This window comes from Hypanus sabinus, chromosome 20 (assembly GCF_030144855.1).
Source record: "Hypanus sabinus isolate sHypSab1 chromosome 20, sHypSab1.hap1, whole genome shotgun sequence".
NCBI lineage: Eukaryota > Metazoa > Chordata > Chondrichthyes > Myliobatiformes > Dasyatidae > Hypanus > Hypanus sabinus.
In genome coordinates this window covers 70,809,276-70,834,573 of record NC_082725.1, presented here as the reverse complement: position 1 = coordinate 70,834,573, position 25,298 = coordinate 70,809,276, and the positions used below count along the sequence as shown (strand labels likewise).

The window sequence follows — 25,298 nt, the reverse complement described above, 5'->3', positions numbered from 1 at the left end:
TGACTGTGAGGCTAAGTACAGCTCCAATGCTTTATTTAAGTTTGCTGATGACACAACTTTTGTTGGCTGATTCAAAGGTGGAGACGAATCCACATATAAGACAGAGATTGAAAATCTGATTGATTGCTGCCACAACAACATCAGCAAAACCAGAGAGCTGTTTATTGAGTACAGGAGGAGGAAACCAGAGTCCTCATTAGTGGATCAGAGGTGCAGAGGGTAAGTAATTTAACTTCCTTGGCATTATCATTTCAGAGGATCTGTCCTGGGTGCCATTACAGAGAAAGGCATGGCAGAGCCTCTCCTTTCTTAGAAGTTTGTGAAGATTTGGCATGTCTGGTTGCACCATAGCCTGGAATGAAAACAGCAATGCCTTTGAATGAAAAAGCCTACATAATATAGTGAATATGGCCCAGTCCTGAAGCCTTCCTGAAATCTACAAGAAGCATTGTCGCAGGAAAGCAGCAACCATCATCGAAGACCCTCACAACCCAAGCCACCCTCTCTTCTCATTACTGCCATCACAGGAGCCTTTAGTCCCACACCATCAGGTAGAGGAACAGTTATTACCCCTCACCCATCAGAGCAGATAAATTCAGCACTGAACTGATTCCACAACCTATGGACTCTACAGTTCATACTTACAATATATATTTTGCACAATTTGTTGTCTTTTCCACCTTGGTTGTTGGTCCATCTTTCCTGTGCATAGTTTTTCATAGATTTCACTGTGATTGCCTGCAGGGAAATGAAATTCAGGGTGGTATATGGTGACATATATGTACTTAGATGAGGGATTTACTTTGAACTTTGTAATGAAATCATCTTTATGGATGGATGCAAGTAAAAGATTTTCACTCTATCTAGATCAGATGGAGCCTCTGTGATCAGTAATTGAAACATACTCTGAACAATCTATGAAGACAAAACCTAGCTACCATGATCTGAGGGTAATGACAAAATAAAATCATAAGACCATTCATCCCATCAAGCCTATTCTACGATTTAATCAATTCCTAGCTGACTGAGAAAAATCTGCTTATCTTATGACATATCTGTTAATAACAATAGACAATAGACAATAGACAATAGGTGCAGAAGTAGACCATTCGGCCCCTCGAGTCTGCACCGCCATTCTGAGATCATGGCTGATCATTCACTATCAATACCCAGTCCCTGCCTTGTCCCCATATCCCTTGATTCCCCTATCCATCAGATATCTATCCAGCTCCTTCTTGAAAGCATCTAGAGAATTGGCATCCACCGTCTTCCGAGGCAGTGCATTCGACACCTCCACAACTCTCTGGGAGAAGAAGCTCTTCCTCAACTCTGTTTTAAATAACTGACCTCTTATTCTCAATCCATGCCCTCTGGTACTGGACTCTCCCAACATCTGGAACATATTTCCTGCCTCAATCCTATCAAATCCTTTAATTATCTTAAACGTTTCAATCAGATCCCCTCTCAATCTCCTCAATTCCAGCGAGTACAAGCCCAATCTCTCCAATCTCTCTGCGTAAGACAGCCCTGCCATCCCAGGAATCAACCTAGTGAATCTACGCTGCACTTCCTCAATTGCCAGAATGTCCTTCCTTAAACCTGGAGACCAAAACTGTACACAATATTCCAGGTGTGGTCTCACCAGTGCCCTGTACAAAAGCAAAAGAACATCTTTGCTCTTGTATTCAATTCCCCTTGTAACAAAGGCCAACATTCCATTTGCCCTCTTCACTGCCTGTTGCACTTGCTCATTCACCTTCATTGACTGGTGAACTAGGACTCCTAGGTCTCTTTGCATTTCTCCCTTACCTAACTCGACACCGTTCAGACAATACTCTGCCCTCTTGTTCCAGCTTCCAAAGTGGATAACTTCACATTTATTCACATTGAATGACATCTGCCAAGTATCTGCCCACTCACTCAGCCTATCCAAGTCTCCCTGTATTCTCCTAACGTCCCCTTCGCATGTCACACTGCCACCCAGTTTAGTATCGTCAGCAAACTTGCTGATATAGTTTTCAATGCCCTCATCTAAATCATTGACATAAATCGTAAAGAGCTGTGGTCCCAATACAGAGCCCTGTGGTGCCCCACTAGTCACCTCCAGCCAGTCTGAGAAACACCCATTCACTGCTACCCTTTGCTTTCTATCTGCCAACCAGTTTTCTATCCATTATGAAACCCTGCCCCCAATGCCATGAGCTCTGATTGTACTCACCAATCTCCTATGTGGCACCTTATCGAATGCCTTCTGAAAATCTAGGTACACAACATCTACTGGCTTACCCTCGTCTAACATCCTTGTTACACCCTCAAAAAACTCCAACAGATTAGTCAAGTAACAAGTGACAAAAGTCAGGTCTAAAATTAAATTAAAAATTAAAATAATCATTTGCTACTGTGGAGAATATTTCCAAACCATCACTTCTCTTTGTGTGGAATTTTCTTGTAATTTCACTTCTGAAAAGCTTGGCTTCATTGTTCTGATCCTGTCCCGCGAAGGTGGAAAACTTAAAGGGGATTACAGAAATTGGTGGTTGCCTAGGGACACGCTGTTGGGGAGGTGGTGGAAGTAGATAAAACAGCAACTTTTATAAGAGGTAGTTAGACAGACACATGAACAAGCAAGGAATGAAGGGATACAGACCATGTGCAGTCAGGTGGCATTAGTTTAAGTTGCATCATGGTCAGTACAGACGTGATGGGTTGAAGGACCTATTGCTGTAATGTACTGTTCCAACAGCGCCACCTCAAACCATTCACACTAACAACATCCCTTAATATCTCACAACATTAGTCAAATTAATCTTCTCAATTATTTTCATAAAATCACATTCACACACAAATGGGTCTTCTGACCTGCTTTGGCCATGCCCATTATTAAGTACCCAACTATACTTATTCTTAGCAGTTGTCAAAGTCTCTGTCTCCACCACTAGCAGAGCATTTTAGATTACAACTAACACCCAAGTGAGAAAGTTCTTCTCTGGATCCATCTTTTGAACTCTGGTTTTATAAACCACTGCTAAAGGGAAGAGTTTATTGACAACTCTGCTTTCTATGTCCTTCATACTTCTACAGCTCAATTAAGTGCTCACTCTCCCTCCTTGACTCCAAGGAAAACAAATCCAGCCTCTATAATCTCTCTCTGTCACTGACATGTTCCATGCCAGGCAACACCCTGGTCAGCCTGCTCTGCACCCTCGCCATGGGAGTAGTACCAGCACAGACAGTAGATTGACTGACTGGCAGACGTCAGAGAACGGCGATAAAGGGGTCCTTTTCAGGGCGGCTGCTGGTGACTAGTGCACTTTATTTTATTCATCTTAGTGACATGGCACAGAGTAGAGCTTCAGGTCCCTCGAGCCAGCAACTCCTATTAACCCTAACCTAATCACAGGATAATTACCCTGGTATTTCCTTGAACTGTGGCAGGAGACTGGAGTAGCTGGGAAAGCCACACATTCCATGGGGAAGACCTACTGAGACTCCTTACAGAACAGAGCCGGAATTCAACTTGGAATGCTGGAACGCCCCGAGCTGTAATATCGTCCTGATAATTGAAATGGTATCATGGCAGCCAGGGGCTGCAGAGGGCAGGTTTGGATGACAATTTTCACTTTATACATTAATGATCCAGAAGAAGGGACTGATGGCCAAGTTTACAGAGGGAGGAAGAGGTAATGTTGCAGAGTCAGGAAGTCTGCAGAAGGACTTGGACCAGTTGAGAGAGTAGCCAGTGAAGTGGCAGATGGAATACAATATAGGAAAGTGTGGGGTTATGAAATTTGGTAGAAAGAATAAAGTTGTAGATTATTTTCTAAAAGTCAATTGAATTGAAGATGCAAAGGGATTTAGGAAGCCTAGATCTGGAGTCCTTCCAGATTAAAGGGAGACTGAGTTAGTAGTAATGAAGACAAATGCAATATTAAACCATAAGACATAGGAGCAGGATTAGATCAAGCATTCCGTCGATCAGGTCTGCTCTGTCATTCATCATGGCTTATTTATTATCACTCCCAACCCATTCTCCTGCGTTCTCTCTGTATCCTTTATGAGAGGACTGGGATATGAAGACAAGGGTGTACTGCTGAGCCTTGATAAGGCAGCGGAGAGACCACATTTGGAAGACCGTGAGCAATTTTGAGCTCTGTGCCTAACAAAGTGTGCTGTTCTTGGAGGAAATTCAAAGAATAATTCCAGAACTAAGGAATGTTTGATAGTTCTGGGCCCATACTTGATGGGTTCTGGAAGGATGAAGAGTTTCACATTGAAACGTACTGAAGAGCCTGGAGACATGGAGAGGATGTTTCTGTTAGTAAGAGAGTCTTGGATCCAAGACAGACAATAGATTCAGAATAAAGGGACGTCCCTTTTGAACTGAGATGAGGAGGAATTTCTTCAGCCAGATGGTGACATTTCCACAGATGGCTGTGGAGCCCAAGACAATGGGTACAATTAAAGTAGAAATTGAAAGGTTCTTGTTTGATAAGGGATTTAAGGGTTATGGGAAGGAAGAAGAAGAATGGGTTCAAAAAATATTAGCCATGATTGAATAGCAGAGCAGATTTGATGTGTTGAATGGCCTAATTATGCTCCAATATCTTATGTTTTCTCCAGTGCAATCACGTCCTTGTTATAGTGTTATTGTATAGTATAGAGCCACACAAAATACTCCAGCTATGTCTAAACCAAAGTTGCACCATAACCTCCCTGCACTCATATGACTTGCCCCAGCTAATGAAGGCCAGTGTCCTGAGTCATTTCTTTATCACCTTACCTACTCGTTTTGCCACCTTGAAGGATCATTGTACTTGTACTCCAAGCTCCCGCTGTCCCTGAATACTTCCTAATGTCCGACCCTGAGAGAGCCTTAGAGTCTCACAGCACGAAACAGGCTTCTGGCCCAAATCATCCACATCCACTTTGGTGTCCACTGAGTTCATCCCACTTGCTTGTACCTGGTCCATATTTCTTTAAGCCTTTCCCATCCATGGACTGGAGCAAACATATTTTTAAGCATGCTTACAGTCCTCCCTGGCAGGTCACTTGTGAAGATGTTGCACCTCAGGTCCCTCTTAAATCTTTCACCTCTCACCTCATTACTTCTCCTCATTTTTATCAGGTTTATATTCCATATGCCATTGCTGGTTGATTTTACCGATCAGCATCATTCTGTGACTATCCTCCTCACTGCCAACACCTTCACTGGTAAGTTAACCAATCAAACCACCTGTATTCTTATTCAAACCTTTAACAAATAGTGATGATCCCAGCACCAGTCCTGTGGATTACTATATGTTACAGGCTCCCAATCAGACAAAGAACCTTCCTCCATCGCCTTTTGTTTCCCATCACAAATAACATTTTGAACCCAATTGACAAATTTGCCCTGGATTTCATGGGTGGTAACCTTTTGGATCAGTCACCCATTTGACACTTGTCAAAGGCCTTACTGAAGTCCAGATAGACCACATTAACTGCATAACTTTCCTCTGTACTTGGCCGTCTCTTTGGAAAATTCAGCCAGATTGATCAGACTGGATCTCTAGCCTCTGCCGCTTACCCAAACTATCCTTGACCAAGTGTTGATTGTCCTGCACCTCAGCATTTTTCCATAACTTCCCTAGGAGTTACAGTCTTTCTGAAATTTAATATTTAAAAGAAACTGGAATCACCCTTTAATTCTACACTAATACACCCAAGGCCTGTGTATCTTTCCCAAGATGAGGGCCCCAGAACTGCTCCCAGTGTTCCAGGGGTGGGTCCCAGAGCTGCTCCCAGTGTTCCAGGGGAGGGCCCCAGAACTGCTCCCAGTGTTCCAGGGGTGGGTCCCAGAGCTGCTCCCAGTGTTCCAGGGGTGGGATCCGGAGCTGCTTCCAATGTTCCAGGGGAGGGCCCCAGAACTGCTCCCAGTGTTCCAGGGGTGGGTCCCAGAGCTGCCCAAGGTGTTCCAGGGGTGCGATCCAGAGCTGATTCCAGTGTTCCAGAGGAGGGCCCCAGAGCTGCTTCCAGTGTTCTGAGGGAGGGTCCCAGAGCTGCTCCCAGTGTTCCAGGGGTGGGTCCCAGAGCTGCTCCCAGTGTTCCAGGGGTGGTATCCAGAGCAGCTCCCAGTGTTCCAGGGGTGGGATCCACAGCAGCTCCCAGTGTTGCAGGGGTGGGATCCAGAGCTGCTTCCAGTGTTCCAGGGGTGGGATCCGGAGCTGCTCCCAGTGTTCCAGGGGTGGGATCCGGAGCTGCTCCCAGTGTTCCAGGGGTGAGATCCAGAGCTGCTGCCAGTGTTGCAGGGGTGGGATCCGGAGCTGCTCCCAGTGTTCCAGGGGTGAGATCCAGAGCTGCTTCCAGTGTTCCAGGGGTGGGATCCAGAGCTGCTTCCAGTGTTCCAGAGGAGGGCCCCAGAGTTGCTTCCAGTGTTCTGGGGGAGGGTCCCAGAGCTGCTCCCAGTGTTCCAGGGGTGGGTCCCAGAGCTGCTCCCAGTGTTCCAGGGGTGGGATCCAGAGCAGCTCCCAGTGTTCCAGGGGTGGGATCCACAGCAGCTCCCAGTGTTGCAGGGGTGGGATCCAGAGCTGCTTCCAGTGTTCCAGGGGTGGGATCCGGAGCTGCTCCCAGTGTTCCAGGGGTGGGATCCAGAGCTGCTCCCAGTGTTCCAGGGGTGGGATCCAGAGCTGCTCCCAGTGTTGCAGGGGTGGGATCCAGAGCTGCTCCCAGTGTTCCAGGGGTGGGATCCAGAGCTGCTCCCAGTGTTCCAGGGGTGGGATCCACAGCTGCTCCCAGTGTTCCAGGGGTGGGATCCAGAGCTGCTCCCAGTGTTCCAGGGGTGGGATCCAGAGCTGCTCCCAGTGTTCCAGGGGTGGGATCCAGAGATTAACCTGACCCAGTGGGCATTCCAGTGTTATGTATCTCTGGAACTTGACATCAGTTACCATTGGACTCCATGACCCTGGATATCATCCATTGATTACTTTCTGTACTTATGGACCCTAAGCTATATCCATGAATATCAATTACCTCTTTCTGCTGTTACTGCCTTATTGTCATATTATAATAAGATATTGCTTTAATCATAAATAACAAATTATCATGCAGAAATCCAATATTTCAATTCTATCGTTCACCTTGTTCATCAGTTCTGTGCTAGAATTTGTCAGAAAAGATGATCTTTGAAAAGAACAGTCCAAGCATATTTTATTTTATAAGACTCCATGCTGAGAGAGCATTACGCTCAGAATCTGGTAGGAAAAAACATACAGCTAAATTGCAAAAGCAACAATAGAAATAATTGGAATTCTGCTACAGATTTAGGTGCATGGAATTAAATAGCCTTTCACATCAGTACATTTTCATGGAGTGACAGAATTGAATGTTTTTCAGTTATAAAACCATCACTTACTTTGTTAATGTTATAACCCTTCTGGTAATTTTTCTACTTATGATCAAAATGGAAACTCACGAATAGTTACTACCCGGTATATTTCATCTTCCCATGCTCTCTTTGTGTCCTCAAGATAATCATCCATCAACTATGCTCAGTGAACTGTTCTGTTCTGCTGAATTGTCTGCAAGGATGAACTTGTTTTACAGAGAATATATAAACTTATATGTGTGTATACATGCCCATCTCATTTGCTTCAAAAAACTTCAGCAATTGCATACATTTTCTTCAGTTTTGGTGGTTCCTGACCAGCATCTCTCAGAAACCTTAGTAAACTCCAAGTGATCTGAAGATTTGCTGTTTCACCCTTCTCTGTCTCTGCCATCTGTTCCGGCCACACAAGCCTCTGAGGTAGTACCAGTCCTGCGAGTCTGCCCTCAGACACATATCTGAATTTAATTTCTGCACATTGGCAGCTGTGTCTTCAGTTGCCAAGATCCCAAAGCTCTGGAATTCTCTCCCAGAACTTTCCTCCCTCTTAGCTTCTTCCCATTCTAAAGCACTCCATAAGAGCTGTCTCTCTGACTCTGTTTTTGATCATCTGCCTAAACAGCTCTTGAGGTGGTTCAGTGTCAGATTAGGATGCTGTGCATCCTCAGGCCTTCTGCATTGGGGAAGCACTTGCCCTACCAGGGAAGGTCAATTGTAAAGGGTAGTGGGAGGATGGGATGAAGACCAGCATGCCTTGCAAAGGATTTAACCATCAGCTGTGACTCAGTGGGAGCATCATACTGTTGTGGTAGAGCAGAATGTCTTTGCCTCACTGAAGCACAGTCTGACATTTTAGCCACTAACTGCTTGAAGCAAGTTCATGTCTGCTCTCTTCTTGAAAAAAGGGTTGTGTGACACTATTTTCTGGAAAAACAAAGAAGTTCTCCCTGGTATCTTCAGCAACATTTATTTACAGAGAGAGATATGGAACATAAATAGGCCCATCAACCCATCGCGTCCACACCTACCATCAACCACCTCTTTACACTAATCCTACAATAGTTTCCAAGTTGATTCCCCCACATTGCAGTAACATGATTTGCTGTTCATCACATGCTGTTAAAAAAGGCTATTAAGTTTTGACTTTTTTCAGTTGTTTTTACTTTGTATTTCCTGTCCCTTATCATGCCTTGTAACTTCCTCCCAATGTCACTGCTCTCCCTGATCTGTTAAACATCCTGTTCTTGCAGCACACTTCCTCCTCTTCCACAACGTTATTTATGTGCAGCACACACACACAGCAGGCCAGGCAGCATCTACGGAAGAAAGTACAGTTGACATTTTGGGTCAAGACCCTTTGGCAGGACTGTACTCTTCTCCACAGATGCTGCTCGACCTGCTGTATCCCTCCAGCATTTTGTGTGCATTGCTTGGATTTCCAGCATCTGTAGATTTTTTCTGGTTTCTGATACTTATCTGTGATTTTCCAGGACACTGGCCCCAGCATGAAGCATGTGACACCCATCCCAATGGAACATCTCTCCTTCTTTGTACTGGTGAGTGTCTAATAGGTCAGAACACACTTATTGCACAACAAGCTCTGAGTCACACACTTACTTCTACAACCCTTTTAACTCTTCGTAATTTGCAAGTAGCTCACATTACTGTCCAGAGATCATCTGAGTTGGGAATGTTCCAATACCTGGCATAAATATGTAGGCTTTGGCTACACAGTAAAATCAGATATGTTGGTGCAACTATGATTAGATTATAAATAAATAAATAATTTGACATTGTAGTGACCATTTTGAGAATTAATCTTTGCTTTTCAATTTTGCTTCAGGTTCAACATTATCTCTCAAAAGAACCTGCTTCCTAATCTTCCCTATGTTGATAGTGCCAAAGTAAACCACATATCACCGAGAAATGCTGGTAGTCCAGAGGAGGTATGCCAAGTTTTCAAAGATTGGGGAATTGAGAGGCACTTGGACTGCCACAGAAGGGATATGAGGCCTGGAGTAGATCAGTATTGATTGCATAGATCAGGAGAGAAGGATCGGAGTGGCCGACTCTTGTTCCTGTTTGGAGACACAGACGTCACTACGTTCAGATATGGCCCAAGTGCGGAGGGAGAGAGATTCTGAAGTGGGTCAGTAGTTCATAGACTTTAATTCAAATAGTGTTTTAAAGGAAATGAAAAAAAATAAACCCTAGGTCAAACAGGACCATTAACTAAAACTCTCAAAATGGAAAACTAGAAGCCAACACTGTGGCTGAAAGGAGTATGTAAATACAAAATGAAAACTGCTAGTCTGCATCACCAGTTTCTCAGTCAAGTGTGAATGCAAGCAGGCAGCATAACATTGTAGTGATCTGCTCGTCTCGACGAGCATGACAATGAAAAGAAGGGAGTTAAATACCACCATAATGAAATAATTAGCTGACGAGTGCAATTGCCGAATCTGCCGAGTCCATGGTTGTGACACTGGAATTGGCAGCGACAAACAAGCTGCAAGAACTCAGGGGGTTGTGTAGGAGGAAGGGAATTGTCAGTGTTTCAGCTTGCAACTCTATATCAGGACTGACAGTGGAGTCCCTCTGTTCCTCCTGTCAGATTGTTTGTTGCTCTTGCTCCTGTTTGCTTGCTTGACTTGTGTTTGCTGCTATTGTTTCTCATGAGATCTTTGTGTAATAGCAGATGTTCATGTCATATGCTTGAAGATGCTCACAGATCCCAATAGTTAATCTTAAAATGGTTAAATTAATTATTTATAACTCTGCAATCTAATCAAGGAACAGGCTGATTGCTTCATTAATAGATCTAGTTTAACAGTGCAAGTGTAGCTTCCGCATGTACAGCAGGTATTGGAAAATTCCCAACTCAATCAATACGGCAAGATTCAGCAGTATATGAGAACATTCGTTATCCTGAAGCATTAGCCAATCTTGTTAACAAAGAAACCAATAATGATGGCCACTTTATTAGGTACACCTGCTCATAATGTAACTAAATAATGCAAAAAGCCTCTGACAACCAAGCCCAGCTCTTGGCCTTCAAGTGTGGCTTAGCTACTGAGCCCAGCGGAACCGTTTTGACTGACAGGAGAAGAGGCAAAGGCGGGTTACTGGCGCCTTAAAACCAGTTGCTTTGAGCAGCTGAGGCTAGTCAGATGTGGTCGGCAGCTCACCTAGGAAAAGGAAAAGTCTGACCTCAAGCTTCCTCAGCCTTGTGACTGTACTCACACATGGGGAAGGCTTTGGAAGCACATCCCAAGGGAAAAATCTGGAGTTGGAGTCCCGAAGGCAGTCCCACTTTGAGTTCAATGTTGCCTGGCAACTCTGCTGATACCAAATTGGATCAGTCTCTGCTGTTTCTTTGGATTTACCAGATGCATGGGGAGGGGGAGCTTGCTCTCCATTTCGTGCTGTCCAGGCTAGGCCACAATATCTATCTGAACGAGGGAGGCCTCAGCAGCAGCAATGAACTATCTAATCAGCAACTCAATACAGAAAAACATGCAGATGTAGTCAAGAGGTTCAGTTGTTGTTGAGACCAAAACATCAGAATGGGGACGAGATTCAAGAGGAGATTTGGAGTAGTAGTAACTACCGCTGGATCAGTAATCGAGAGACCCAGTCATTCGCTGGGTACGTGAGTTTGAATCCCACCATGGCAGATGGAGACTTTGAATTCAATAAAGATATCTGATGAGCATGAAACCATGTTAACAGTGGTAAAAACCCATTTGGGTCTTTGTCCTTCAGGGGAGGAGTGCTGCTGTCTGGCCTACACGTGACTCCAGACCCACAGCAATGTGGTTGACTCTTAAATGCCCTCTGAAATGGCCGAGCAAGCCATTCAGTTGTATCCACCCGCTAAAAAGGAAATAATAAGGAATGAAGCTGAACGGACAACCCAGCATTGACCCAGGCAGTGGAAACAACAAAGGCAAAACCAGCCCTGTTGATCCTGCAAAGTCCTCCTGACTAACATCTGGGGACTTGATCCAAAGTTGGGAGAGCTGTCTCACAGACTAGTCAAACAACAGCCTGACAGAGTTGTACTGACAGAATCAGACCTTACAGTTATCATTCCAGACTCCGCCATCACTATTCCTGGGTACGTACTGTCTCACCGGCAGGGTAGACCTAGCAGAGGTTTACAGTAGAGAGGGAGATGCCCTGGCAACCCTCAACATCGACTCTGGACCCATGAAGTCTCATGGCACCAGGTTAAACATGGGCAAGGAAACCTCCTGCTGATTACCACGGCCCGTCCTCTCTCAGCTGATGAATCAGTACTTCCCCACATTGAGCAGCACTTGGAGGAGGCATTGAGGGTGGCAAGGGCACAGAATGTACTCTGGGTGGGGATTTCAATGTGAGTGGCTCTGTAGTACCACCACAGACCGAGCTGGTCAGGTCCTACTGGACAGAGCTACTAGACTGGGACTACAGCAGGCGGTCAGGGAACCAACAAGAGGGAAAAACACACTTGACCTCCTTCTCACCAACCTGCCGGCCGCAGAAGCATCTGTCCATGACAGCATTGGTAGAAGTGACCACTGAACAGTATTTGTGGAGACTAAATCCCATCTCCACATTGAAGAAACCCTCCACTGCACTGTGTGGCACTACCACCGTGCTAAATGGGATCGACTTCGACCAGATCCAGCAGCCCAAGTCTGGGCATCTATGAGGTGCTGTGGGTCATCAGAGGCAGCAGAATTGTACTCAACTACAATCTGTAACCCCATGGCCCAGCATATCCCCCACTCAACATCACCAGCAGGCCAGGGGATCAATGAAGAGTGCAGGAGGGCATATTGCGGTATGCCTGGTGTTGCAGTGTCTCCCTGGTGAGGCCACAATACAGGACTACTCGCATGCCATGCACCATAAGCAGCAAGAAACAGACAGAGCTGAGTGGTCCCACAACCCACGGATCAGATCCAAGCTCAGTAGTCCTGCCGCATCCAGCCGTGAATGGTGGTGGACAATCAAATAACTCATTGGAGGAGGAGGCTCCACAAATACCCCATCCTCAATGATAGAGGAGGCCAGCACACCTGCACAAAAGACAAGGCTGAGGAATTTGCAAAAAGCTTCAGTCAGAGGAGCCGAGTAGATGATCCAGCTCGGCCTCCTCCGGAAGTCCCCAGCATCCCAGATGTCAGTATGCAGCCAATCCGATTCTCTCCACGTGATATCAAGAAGCGACTGAAAGCTCTGGATACTGGGAAGGCTATGGGCCCAGACAAAATCCTGTCAATAGTCCTGAATACCTGTGCTCTGGAACTTGACGTGCCACTAGCCAAGCTGTTCCAGCACAGCTACAACACCGGCATCTACCCAGAAACGTGGAAAATTGCCCAGTAATGTCCCACCCAGCCCATTACCACCTATCAGCCTATCCTCAATCATCAGCAAAGTAATGGAAGGGATCATCAACAGAGCTATCATGCAGCACCAACTCAGCAATAACCTGCTTACGGAGGCTCCATTTGGGTTCCGTCAAGGCCACTCTGCTCCTGGCCTTATCACCTCCTCAGTCCAAACATGGTCCAAAGAGCTAAATACCAGAGGTGAGGTGAGAGTGATAGCCCTCGACATCGAGGCATCACTTGACCGAGTTTGGCATCAAGGTGACCTAGATAAAATGGAGTCAGTGGGAATTGGGGGGGAAACCCTCCACTGGTTGGAATCACACCTGACACAAAAGAAGATGATTGTGGTGGTTGGAGGTCAATCATCTCATCTTCAGGACGTCACTGCAGGAGTTCCTCAGGGAAGTGTCCTAGGACCAACCATCTTCAGCTGTTTCATCAATGACCTTCCTTCCATCATGAGGTCAGAAGTGGGGATGTTCGCAGATGACTGCACGATGTTCTGCACCATTTGTGACTCCTCAGATAGTGAGGCAGCTCAGACCCAAATGCAGCAGGACCTGGACAATATCCAGACTTGGCCTGACAAGTGGCAAGTAATATTCGAGCCACACAAGTGCCAGGCAATGACCATCTCCAACAAGAGAGGCTCTAACCATTGTCCCCTGACATTCAGTGGCATCACCATCACTGAATCCCCTACTATCAACATCCTGGGGGTTACCATTGACAGAAAGCTGAGCTGGTCTAGCCACATAAACACTGTGGCTACCAGAGCAGGTCAAAGGCCAGGAATCCTGCGGTGTGTAACTCACGTCCTGACTCCCCAAAGCCCATCCACCATCTGCAAGGCTCAGGTCAGGAGTGTAATGGAATACTCGCCACTCGCCTGGATGAGTGCAGCTCCATCAACACTCTAGAAGCTCGACACCATCCAGTCCAAGGCAGCCCACTTGATTGGTACCCCTTCCACAAGCATCCAATCCCTCCACCGTCGACGGACAGTTGCAGCAGTGTGTACTATCCACAAGATGCACTGCAACAACACACCAAAACAGCACCTTCCAGACCCACAACCACCACGAGAACAGCAGATACCTGGGAACCCCACCACTTGGAAATCCCCCTCCAAGTCCCTCACCATCCTGACTTGGAAACATATCACCGTTCCTTCACTGTCGCTGGGTCAAAATCATGGAATCCCCTCCCTAACAGCACTGTGGGTGCACCTACCCCTCAGGGACAGCTCATCACCACCTTCTCCAGGGCAACTGCGGATGGGCAATAAATGCTGGCTTAGCTGGTGACACCCACATCCTATAAATGAATAAATAAAAAACATGTGATCTAAGTGACTTGGATCGTGGAATAAGTGTTGGTGCCAGACGGTGGTTTGAGTATTTCAGAATGCAGATCTCCTGGGATTTTCACACACAATAGACTCTAGAACTTACAGAGAATGGTGTGAGAAACAGTGAGCAGCAGTGCTGAGGATAAAAATGCCTTGCTAACAGGATGGCCAGACCAGCTCAACCTAACAGGAAAGTAACAGTAATTCACATAACTACACGTTACAATGGTGGTGTGCAGAATGCACAACCCCTTGCACCTTGAAGTGGATGGGCTACAGGAGCAGAGGGCCACAAATACACATGAAACATCTAATCAAGTGGCCACTGAGTGTACATAATATGTTCAGTTAAAAATAAAACAGAATTAAATTATGTTCATCTGATGATATCTAATAGCAACTGCTTGAAATTCAGTTTAAATAATTTCAAATGACAAGATTATATAAGACAGTGCTTTCATTAATAAAATATTTCAAGATTTCTTGCTTCAAAAATCTTAATTATACAAATTAGATCAAAATATAGTCCTATGGACAAAAGCATCTGACTAATCTGGTCAGCTCTTGCTTGTTCTTTAGACCATAGAGAATTCACCATCCTGTTTCCTCAAAGAAGTATGTGTTATAAGCTGATTACAACTAATTACTGTTCCATCATTTTTATATGTCGCTTCTACATCAGAATCAGAATCAAATTTAATATTATCGACGTATCTTGTAAAACTTGTTGTTTTGCAGCAGCAGAACATTGCAATACATAATAACAAGAACTGTAAATTTCAGTAAGTGTATGTATATATTAAATACAGTAATATATAAATTAAATACAGCAAGTAGTGCACTAAGAGAGGGAAGAAATAGTGAGGCGGTGGTCCTTGTCCATTCATAAATCTGATGGCGGAGGGAAGAAGCTGGTCCTGGGCTGTTAGCTGTGAGAAAGCTGTTGTAACACCATCAAATATTCATTGCTTACTTCCAACTGTAAAGCTCTGAGAACAAATAAACACCTATTCCACATTTAAGTGTAATTTAAAAACTCATCTGTGGGGGGAGGATGTTACATGTATTGCCTGGTGTCAAGCAGTGTTTTGAATGGCTGCAGTTAATATGCATAAGAAGTTCCCATAGTGGAACTTCTCCAGAATTTATTGATTGCATTTACTCACCTGTGACTCATAATGTGGTAAAAAATTCAGAGAGACCCAGAATTCAGGACATGTTACAGCCAACGATGTACTTCTGAAATGTAGTCACTGCTGGTAGGTACGGAAAATGGCAGCTAAGCTCGCACACAAAGCAACAAGATAAGGTCCCACAGAACAGTACTCAGGACATTGTATATTCACCGAATAAGTTGGATACAATCTCACTTTAAACATCTCATCCAGCCAAGCCTCCTTCACCCCAGCACTGTAGAGTCGGTCTAGATCTTTATGCTGAGGTTGAAACAACAGACTTCACAATGTTGCTGTCTTTTGAATCTTGACATATGCTGGGCATTACATTACATGTCATACCCTGGGAATTCCACTACATGGCATACACTGAGCATTATATTACATGGCATACACTGGGAATTCCACTACATGGCATACACTGGGAATTCCACTACATGGCATACACTGGGCATTGTATTACATGGCATACACTGGGAATTCCACTACATGGCATACACTGGGAATTCCACTACATGGCATACACTGGGCATTGTATTACATGGCATACGCTGGGCATTACATTACATGCCATACCCTGGGAATTCCACTACATGGCATACACTGAGCATTATATTACATGGCATACACTGGGGATTACATTAAATGGCATTCACTGAGCGCTATATTACATGACACACACTGGAGATTACACTACATGGCATAAACTGGGAATTACACTACATGGCATACACAGGGCATTACACTTTGTGCCATACACTGGTAATTCCATTACATGGCAATACCTGGGCATTACATTACATGGCAAACACTGAGCATTATATTACATGGCATACACTGGGGATTACACTATGTGGCACACTCTGGGCATTGCATTACCTGGCATTCACTGGGCATAACACTACATGGCATAAACTGAGAATTACACTACATGGCATAAACTGAGAATTACATTTCATGGCATACACTGGGCTTTACACTACATGGCATAAGATGAGCATTACACTACATTACATTGCACTACATGGCATACACTGGGCAGTAGACTAAATGGCATTCAGTGGACATTCCATTACATGGCATACGTTGGGAATTGTACTACATGGCTTATGCTGTCTTAGTCAGCTCTTATATTCCATCCCAGATTTCAACATCTCATGTGAAACCCATCTCCCTGTAACCTATTCCATCTCACCTGCTCATCAATATCCCTGATTTACGGAGAATTAACTTACCAACCCACACTCGTTTGTGATGGGGAGGAGGAGGGTGAGCTGCCGCAGAGGAAGTAAGAAAACTCCCGACAGACTGTCCGAGAGGGCGGGATGAAACCCAGATCCCTGGCATTGTGTGGTATCAGCATTACCTGCTGCATGATTGCCATTCCCCTTCTAGAACTACTTTGCAAAGCTGCTATGAGTCTAATGTAGAAATTGTCAGCAGAAACATCGAAATTACCATTGTGTTGTGAATTAATCTGATACTGACTGATGTCGTCAAACCTGGGATGTAATTGAAGATTCCCCTCAAGTTGGAGGAGAAATACCTCATATTCTCTTTGGGTAGCCTTCAACCTGATGACGCAAACATCAATTTCTCTAACTTATGTAATTTCTACCCCTCCCCTTTTCTCTTTTGCTCATCCCCATTCTGGCTCCCCTCTTACCCTTTATCTTCTCCTTATCTACCCATCACCTCCCTCTGGTGCCCCTTCTCCATGGTCCACTCTCCTCTCCTATCAGATTCCTTCTTCTTCAGCCCTTTATCTTTTCCACTTATCACCTCCCAGCTTTTCACTCATCCCTACCTACCCACTCCCCCTCTTCTACTTTGAGCTACCACCTACCAGCTTGTACTCCTTCCTTTCTGCACTTTCTTCTTCTGCCTTCCTCTCTAGTTTTAATTAAGGGACTTGGCCCAAAACGTTGACTGTTTATTCCCCTCCACTGAGGAGGTCTGACCTGCATTTGGTGCGTGTCACTCTGGATTTACAACATTTGCCAAACATCTCGGTCTTGCTGCAGTCTCTCTGATCTTGACTCAAATTCACTTCAGACCAGGGCTCACAGTGTCTCCTCTTGCAGTCAAGATCAGTGTCTGGTGTTGATTTGTGTCATGCACCATTGCCTTGACGTCCAAAAGTTTTGTCAGAAGATATTAATCTGGACTGGCATTCCAGTACCATCCTAAAGGAATGATTATCTGTCAGAGATGAGGCAATATGAGATATTCTTTGTTTCTATGCAAGGGAAAAACAGGCACTTTCTCTAATAATCGTTCCTCTGAGCATCAGTTCAGGATGCTGACTCTGGAATCTTGCTTTGTACTAATTGACTGCTGAGCCTGTAACAACATGCGAGTGACTGTATGCCTAAAACATTTCCCTGGATATTCTGAAAGAGAAGACATTATTTAAATGACTGCCTTTGTTCAGAAAAGCCCACATTCTTATTGATCTCACAGACAGATCACAACCACTTGGCTTTTCTGCACTTCAGTCTGGTATTTCTGTGACTTCCATAAATTATTGACAAAGCTGTTCTGAACCTGTTGCCGTGGTGAACGCTCTGGACGCTCCAATGCACAATCTATCGGAGGAACACAAGGAGTCGAGCCGCACCTGTGTGACAGAAGGAATTGTTGACGCTTTGGGTGGAAACATTGCATTAGGTTTCGAGCTGATATATCAACAATTTCCTACCCTGCAGCCCACCCCCCAGATGCTGATTGTCTGGTGCTCTACGTTTAAGCTTCCTGCAGTCTCTTGTGTCTTTGATAGATTGCATTCAGCTGCACACATTGACTTCTCCCAGCTCAAGGTCTGGGTGGTGGAATACTTCCTGCTGAAGGAACGAAGGCACTTCTAATAAAAACACAGAAAGATGAAGAGTTTTAATTTCCATTCCCTGTCCTTGTCACTGGGTATAATGTGTCCAGTCGATTACCAGTAATCCTGGACAGATGTGCCTCTACTAAACTGCTGTTTGAACATCATGAAGTGTTGAACCCTGACTTGCACTTGATGACAGCATTGAGGCACCTGCAAAATTTCATTTTTATCTTTTTGTAACTCCTGCCTCTGTTCACACCTACATCGAACAAGTGCCCCTTCATCCAAGATGCTTCACCCACACATTGCAGCTGCTGTGGCAGACCTGTTAACCTGTTACTGATACACTGCTGCTGTGATCTAATGCCACAAAGCTGCTATTATCGACACTATTTTGCACTTGGTAATATCACCACTGCAGGAAGCGGCTGATCTCTGTCAGCTGAAAGCTGCTGGGATTTCAAACACTGCTGTCGCTGGTTCAGAATCACACACACCTCACTGTGTACTTCAGCACAATCATTCATGCCAGTGCAGAAAAAGTCTTCAATTAAGGTGTTCTGCTCTCTTCTTTCAGCTACACAAAAATTAACAATCACAGCTTTGACAGACAGTTTGAACAGCAGCACACATTCCTCATGAACACGGTTGCAGAAACTGATTATCTCATCACATTCTCTCAAACACTTACGTTTTATGATTGAATTAAGGATTTCAATCAGTTGTTATTGGAAAGAAAGTAAAGATTGTATTCTACAATATTTTATGTACATCTCAAAGCCATCGATTACATCTTACAGCCAATGAATCATAGTTGAAAGCTGAGCTGGTCAACAAGCAATTTGTGTGTAGCAAACTTCCACAGACAGCTCTGTGACAGTGAGCATAGAGTCACCAAGTCAAACAGCAAAGAAAGAAGCTCTTCAGCCCAATCAGCATTCCCATCTAAACTAATCCCACTTGCCTGATTTTGGCCCACATCCTTCTAAACTTTGCTGTTCATGTACCTGACTAAGTACCTTTTAAGTGGCAGCTCATTCCATATACTGACCACTTTCTTGGTGAAAATGTGCCCCTCAAGTTCCACTTAAGTCTCTCTCCTCTCATCTTAAACCTGTGCCCTATAGTTCTTTATTCTTGAACCCTGGAGAGAAGACTGTGAGCATTCAACCTATCCATGCCCCTCAGCAGATTGTCCATTTTCAGAAATATTGCCTGGGAGGTAATGCTGATCAAGGACAGCAGAAGAAAGTCCCTTGCATTAATTTAAAGCATTGTCACAGTTGATATTCAGAGACCAGAAAGGATGGTACTTAAACTCATGGAGTTGTACAGCACAGAAACTGACCCCTCAGGCCTCACATTCATACTGACCATTTTAGAAGACCATAAAATATAGGAGCAGAATTAGGCCATTTGGCCCATCAAGTCTGCTGCACCATTTCATCATGGCTGATCCAATTTTCCTCTCAGCCACAGTCTCCTGCCTTCTCCCCGTATCACGTCGTGTCCTGACCGATCAAGAATCCAGAAACCTCTGCCTTAAACATACATACAGACTCGGCCTCCACAGCAGCCTGTGGCAAAGGGTTCCACAGGCTCACCATTCTCTGAAGAAATTCCTCCTCACCTCCGTCCTAAAAGTCTGCCCTTTGAGGTCTTATTGGAAATGAATTTCCATGTTTAGGCTTAGATCCCATCCCTAGGTATCTCATTATGTGCCTGCAAATATTCCAAAAATTCTGAAACCCAAACACTAATGGCCCCAAACATTTTGGATAAGGGGTGCTCAACCAACATAACCTGTTTGGTCTGGACAAGAACTTGAGGGCAAAGAAAGCAGTATTGGAACCTTTCTCCATTGCAGTATAGGATCTCCCTGCTCCTCTGAATCTACCCCAGCAATAGTTTTAGGGAAATGTTCCTTGGTTCTTGAATTATGCTACTGTCTTTTGCTATGTGCTATTCATCCCCGACTTTAAACGGGTAGATATCTGCTTCACATTTTCAGGCATGCCCACATTACTCACCAATCAGAATTAATCTTGTATACTGAAAGTCATATTTCACCAATCAGGACTAACCTTGCATACCAAAAGTCATGTTTCACCAATCAGGACTAACCTTGCATACCAAAAGTCATATTTCACCAATCAGGACTAACCTTGCATACCAAAAGTCATATTTCACCAATCAGGACTAACCCTTGCATACCAAAAGTCATGTTTCACCAATCAGGACTAACCTTGCATATCGAAAGTCATGTTTCACCAATCAGGACTAACCTTGCATACCAAAAGTCCTGTTTCACCAATCAGGACTAACCTTGCATACCAAAAGTCATGTTTCACCAATCAGGACTAACCTTGCATACCGAAAGTCATGTTTCACCAATCAGGACTAATTTTGCATACCGAAAGTCATGTTTCACCAATCAGGACTAATTTTGCATACCAAAAGTCATGTTTCACCAATCAGGACTAACCTTGCATACCGAAAGTCATGTTTCACCAATCAGGACTAATTTTGCATACCAAAAGTCATGTTTCAAGCAGGCAAATCTACTTAGACTAGCACATTTAATGGTTTTCACTAGAATCACAAGCTCCATTATTTACACAGCAAGTACTCACTGAGGACAAGAGCAGTTTCAGAAAGGGAGGCAGAACACGTTCATTCCATTACTGGGAGACGTACTCGGGGAAAATCAAGCATTCTCCCAAACCCATGAAATAAATTAATCATAAACTTGTTTATGCACAATGCATCTGCTCATTCATTTATATTAGCTAGGTGGAGTTAGTAAGGAGTTTATTTCACTGGTAACTAAAAAAGAGAAAAAAGACCTGCGTTTCTACAGGAAACCCCTCTGTGACTGTAGGAAATGCAGCACCCGGTTATGAAGTGCAAAAGCCAATGAACTGTCAGGAGATAATAACCTGGTAATTTGCTACAAAGTAAAACTAAGGCACTGATGTGACAATAAGGTTTTCTTCCATATGAGCTCAGTGCATTTTATGCTTGCTTTGACCAACAAAACATAGGGGTACCTTCATCATCTCCCTTAGCTCTGATGGCCCTGTGATTTCAGTCCCAGAGGCCAATGTGAGAGCACCTGCAGGACGAGGGCCCACGGAAAGCATCTGGCCCGGACGGTGGACCAGGCTGAGTACTGAAGACCATGCTAATCAACTGACTGGAGTGTTAGTTGAGATCTTTAACTTTTTATTTCAGCAGCCTGTGGAATCCACTTGCTTCAAGGAGGCTTCAATTATACCTGTGCCCAAGGAAAATGTGGGAATACACCTGAATGACTATCGTCCAGTGATATGTACACTGTGATGAAGTGCTCTGAGAGGTTGGTAATGAAATGTTTCAACTCTTGCCATTCATTGGCTCCCCTCTCAGCTCTAGAATATCTGGACAGTGAAGATACATACGTCAGCATGCTTTTCATTGACTACAGCTCTGCATCCAACACTACCATCCCTTCAAAACTGATTAATAAGTTCTAAGACCTGGGCCTCGATACCTCCTTGTGTAAATGGATCCTCAATTTCCTCACTTGCAGAGCCCAGTCAGTATGGATTAGCAACAACATCTCCTCCACAATCACCATCAGCACTAGTGCCCCACGAGGCTGTGTGCTTAGAACCACTGCTCTTCTCACTTTATACTTATGACTGTGAGGCTAAACACAGACTACCCACTCACCATGCACACAGCTACAGTTGTACGCTGATTACCCACTTACCACGCACACACAGCTACAATTATAATCTGACTACACACACACACAACTACAGTTATACACAGACTACCCACTCACCACACATACAGCTACAGTTGTACGCTGACTACACACTCACCACACACACAACTACAATTATACACAGACTACCCACTCACCACACACACAGCTACAGTTGTACACTGATTACCCACTCAGCAGACAGCTACAGTTGTACTCTGACTACACACACACACAACTACATTTATACACAGACAACCCACTCACCATACAGCTACAGTTGTACACTGACTACCCACTCACCACGAGCACACAACTACAGTTATACTCTGACTACACACACACACACACAACTACAGTGATACTCAGACTACCCACTCACCATACATACAGCTACAGTTGTACGCTGACAACCAACACACACACCTACTGTTGTACTCTGACTACTCACTCACACACACACACACACATCTACAGTTGTACTCTGACTACTCACTCATCACAAACACACACATCTACAGTTGTACTCTGAATACTCACTCATCACACACACAGAGCTACCGTTGCACTCTGACTACTCACTCATCACAAACACATATCGACAGTTGTACTCTGACTACTCACTCATCAAACACAAAGAGCTACAGTTGCACTCTGACTACTCACTCATCACAAACACACATCGACGGTTGTACTCTGACTACTCACTCACACACACACACATATACAATTCTACTCTGACTACTCACTCATCATACACACACACACACACACACAGCCACAGTTGTAATCTGACTACTCACTCATCACACGCACAGAGCTACAGTTGTACTCTGACTACTCACTCATCACACACACACAACTACAATTGTACTCTGACTACTCACTCATCACACACACACACATCTACAGTTGTACTCTGACAACACAGTCATCACACACACAGAGCTACAGTTGTACTCTGACTACTCACTCATCACTCACACAGAGCTACAGTTGTACTCTGACTACTCACTCATCACACACACAGAGATATAGTTGTACTCTGAGTACACACACACACATCTACAGTTGTACTCTGACTACTCACTCATCACACAAACAGAGCTATTGTTGCACTCTGACTACTCACTCATCACACACACAGAGCTACAGTAGTACTCTGAATACTCGCCACACACACACACACACACACACACACACACACAGCTACAGTTGTACTCTGACTACACACACACACAACTATAGTTATACACAGACAACCCACTCACCATACAGCTACAGTTGTACAGTGACTAACCACTCACCATGCTCACACAGCTACAGTTATACTCTGACTACACACACACATACACACACACACACACATCTACAGATGTACTCTGACTACTCACTCATCAGACACACACACATCTACAGTTGTACTCTGACTACTCACTCACACACAAACACACACATCTACAATTGTACTCTGACTACTCACTCATCACACACACACATATCTACAGTTGTACTCTGACTACCCAGTCATCACACACACAGAGCTACAGTTGTACTCTGACTACTCACTCATCACACACACACAGAGCTACAGGTGTACTCTGACTACTCACTCATCACACACACACAGATATAGTTGTACTCTGACTACACACACACACATCTACAGTTGTACTCTGACAACTCACTCATCACACACACAGATATGTTGTACTCTGACTACACACACACACACACACCTACAGTTGTACTCTGACTACTCACTCATCACACACACACATCTACAGTTGTACTCTGACTACTCACTCATCACACACACAGAGCTACAGTAGTACTCTGAATACTCGCCACACACACACACACACACACACAGCTACAGTTGTACTCTGACTACACACACACACAACTATAGTTATACACAGACAACCCACTCACCATACAGCTACAGTTGTACAGTGACTAACCACTCACCATGCTCACACAGCTACAGTTATACTCTGACTACACACACACACACACACACACACACAACTACAGTGATACTCAGACTAACCACTCACCATACATACAGTTAGAGTTGTACGCTGACTACCCACACACACACCTACAGTTGTACTCTGACTACTCACTCACACACACACACACACACACACACACACACACACACATTTACAATGAACTCTGACAATTCACTCATCACACACACACAGAGCTATAGTTGTACTCTGACTACTCACTCATCACAAACACACATCTACAGTTGTACTCTGAATACTCACTCATCACACATACATCTACAGTTGTACTCTGACTACTCACTCACACACACACACATATACAATTCTACTCTGACTACTCACTCATCATACACACACAGAGCTACAGTTGTACTCTGACTACTCACTCATCACACACACACACATCTACAGTTGTACTCTGACAACACAGTCATCACACACACAGAGCTACAGTTGTACTCTGACTACTCACTCATCACTCACACAGAGCTACAGTTGTACTCTGACTACTCACTCATCACACACACAGAGATATAGTTGTACTCTGAGTACACACACACACATCTACAGTTGTACTCTGACTACTCACTCATCACACACACAGATATGTTGTACTCTGACTACACACACACACACACATCTACAGTTGTACTCTGACTCATCACACACACACATCTACAGTTGTACTCTGACTACTCACTCATCACACACACAGAGCTACAGTTGTACTCTGAATACTCGCCACACACACACACACACACACACACACAGCTACAGTTGTACTCTGACTACAGACACACAAACCTATAGTTATACACAGACAACCCACTCACCATACAGCTACAGTTGTACAGTGACTAACCACTCACCATGCTCACACAGCTACAGTTATACTCTGACTACACACACACACACACACACACACACACACAACTACAGTGATACTCAGACTACCCACTCACCATACATACAGTTAGAGTTGTACGCTGACTACCCACACACACACCTACAGTTGTACTCTGGCTACTCACTCATCACACACACACAGAGCTACGGTTGTACTCTGACTACTCACTCATCACACACACACATCCACAGTTGTACTCTGACTACTCACTCACACACACACACACACACACACACATTTACAATGTACTCTGAAAATTCACTCATCACACACACACAGAGCTATAGTTGTACTCTGACTACTCACTCATCACACACACACACATTTACAGTTGTACTCTGACTACTCACATCATACACACAGAACTACAGTTGCACTCTGACTACTCACTCATCAAAAACACACATCGACAGTTGTACTCTGACTACTCACTCACACACACACACATTTACAATTGTACTCTGACAATTCACACACACACAGAGCTATAGTTGTACTCTGACTAATCATTCATCA

The 25,298-nt window shown here is 44.4% G+C and overlaps 1 long non-coding RNA gene across 1 annotated transcript; it reads right to left on the bottom strand.

Moving 5' to 3' along the window:
* Positions 1-226: 226 nt before the first annotated feature.
* Positions 227-17,365, bottom strand: LOC132378708 (uncharacterized). The gene is made up of 3 exons (XR_009507165.1): positions 17,238-17,365; positions 646-738; positions 227-352 (listed from the first exon to the last, which is right to left on the bottom strand). It is a non-coding gene; the product is annotated as an uncharacterized LOC132378708 (long non-coding RNA).
* Between the last annotated feature and the right edge of the window lie 7,933 nt (positions 17,366-25,298).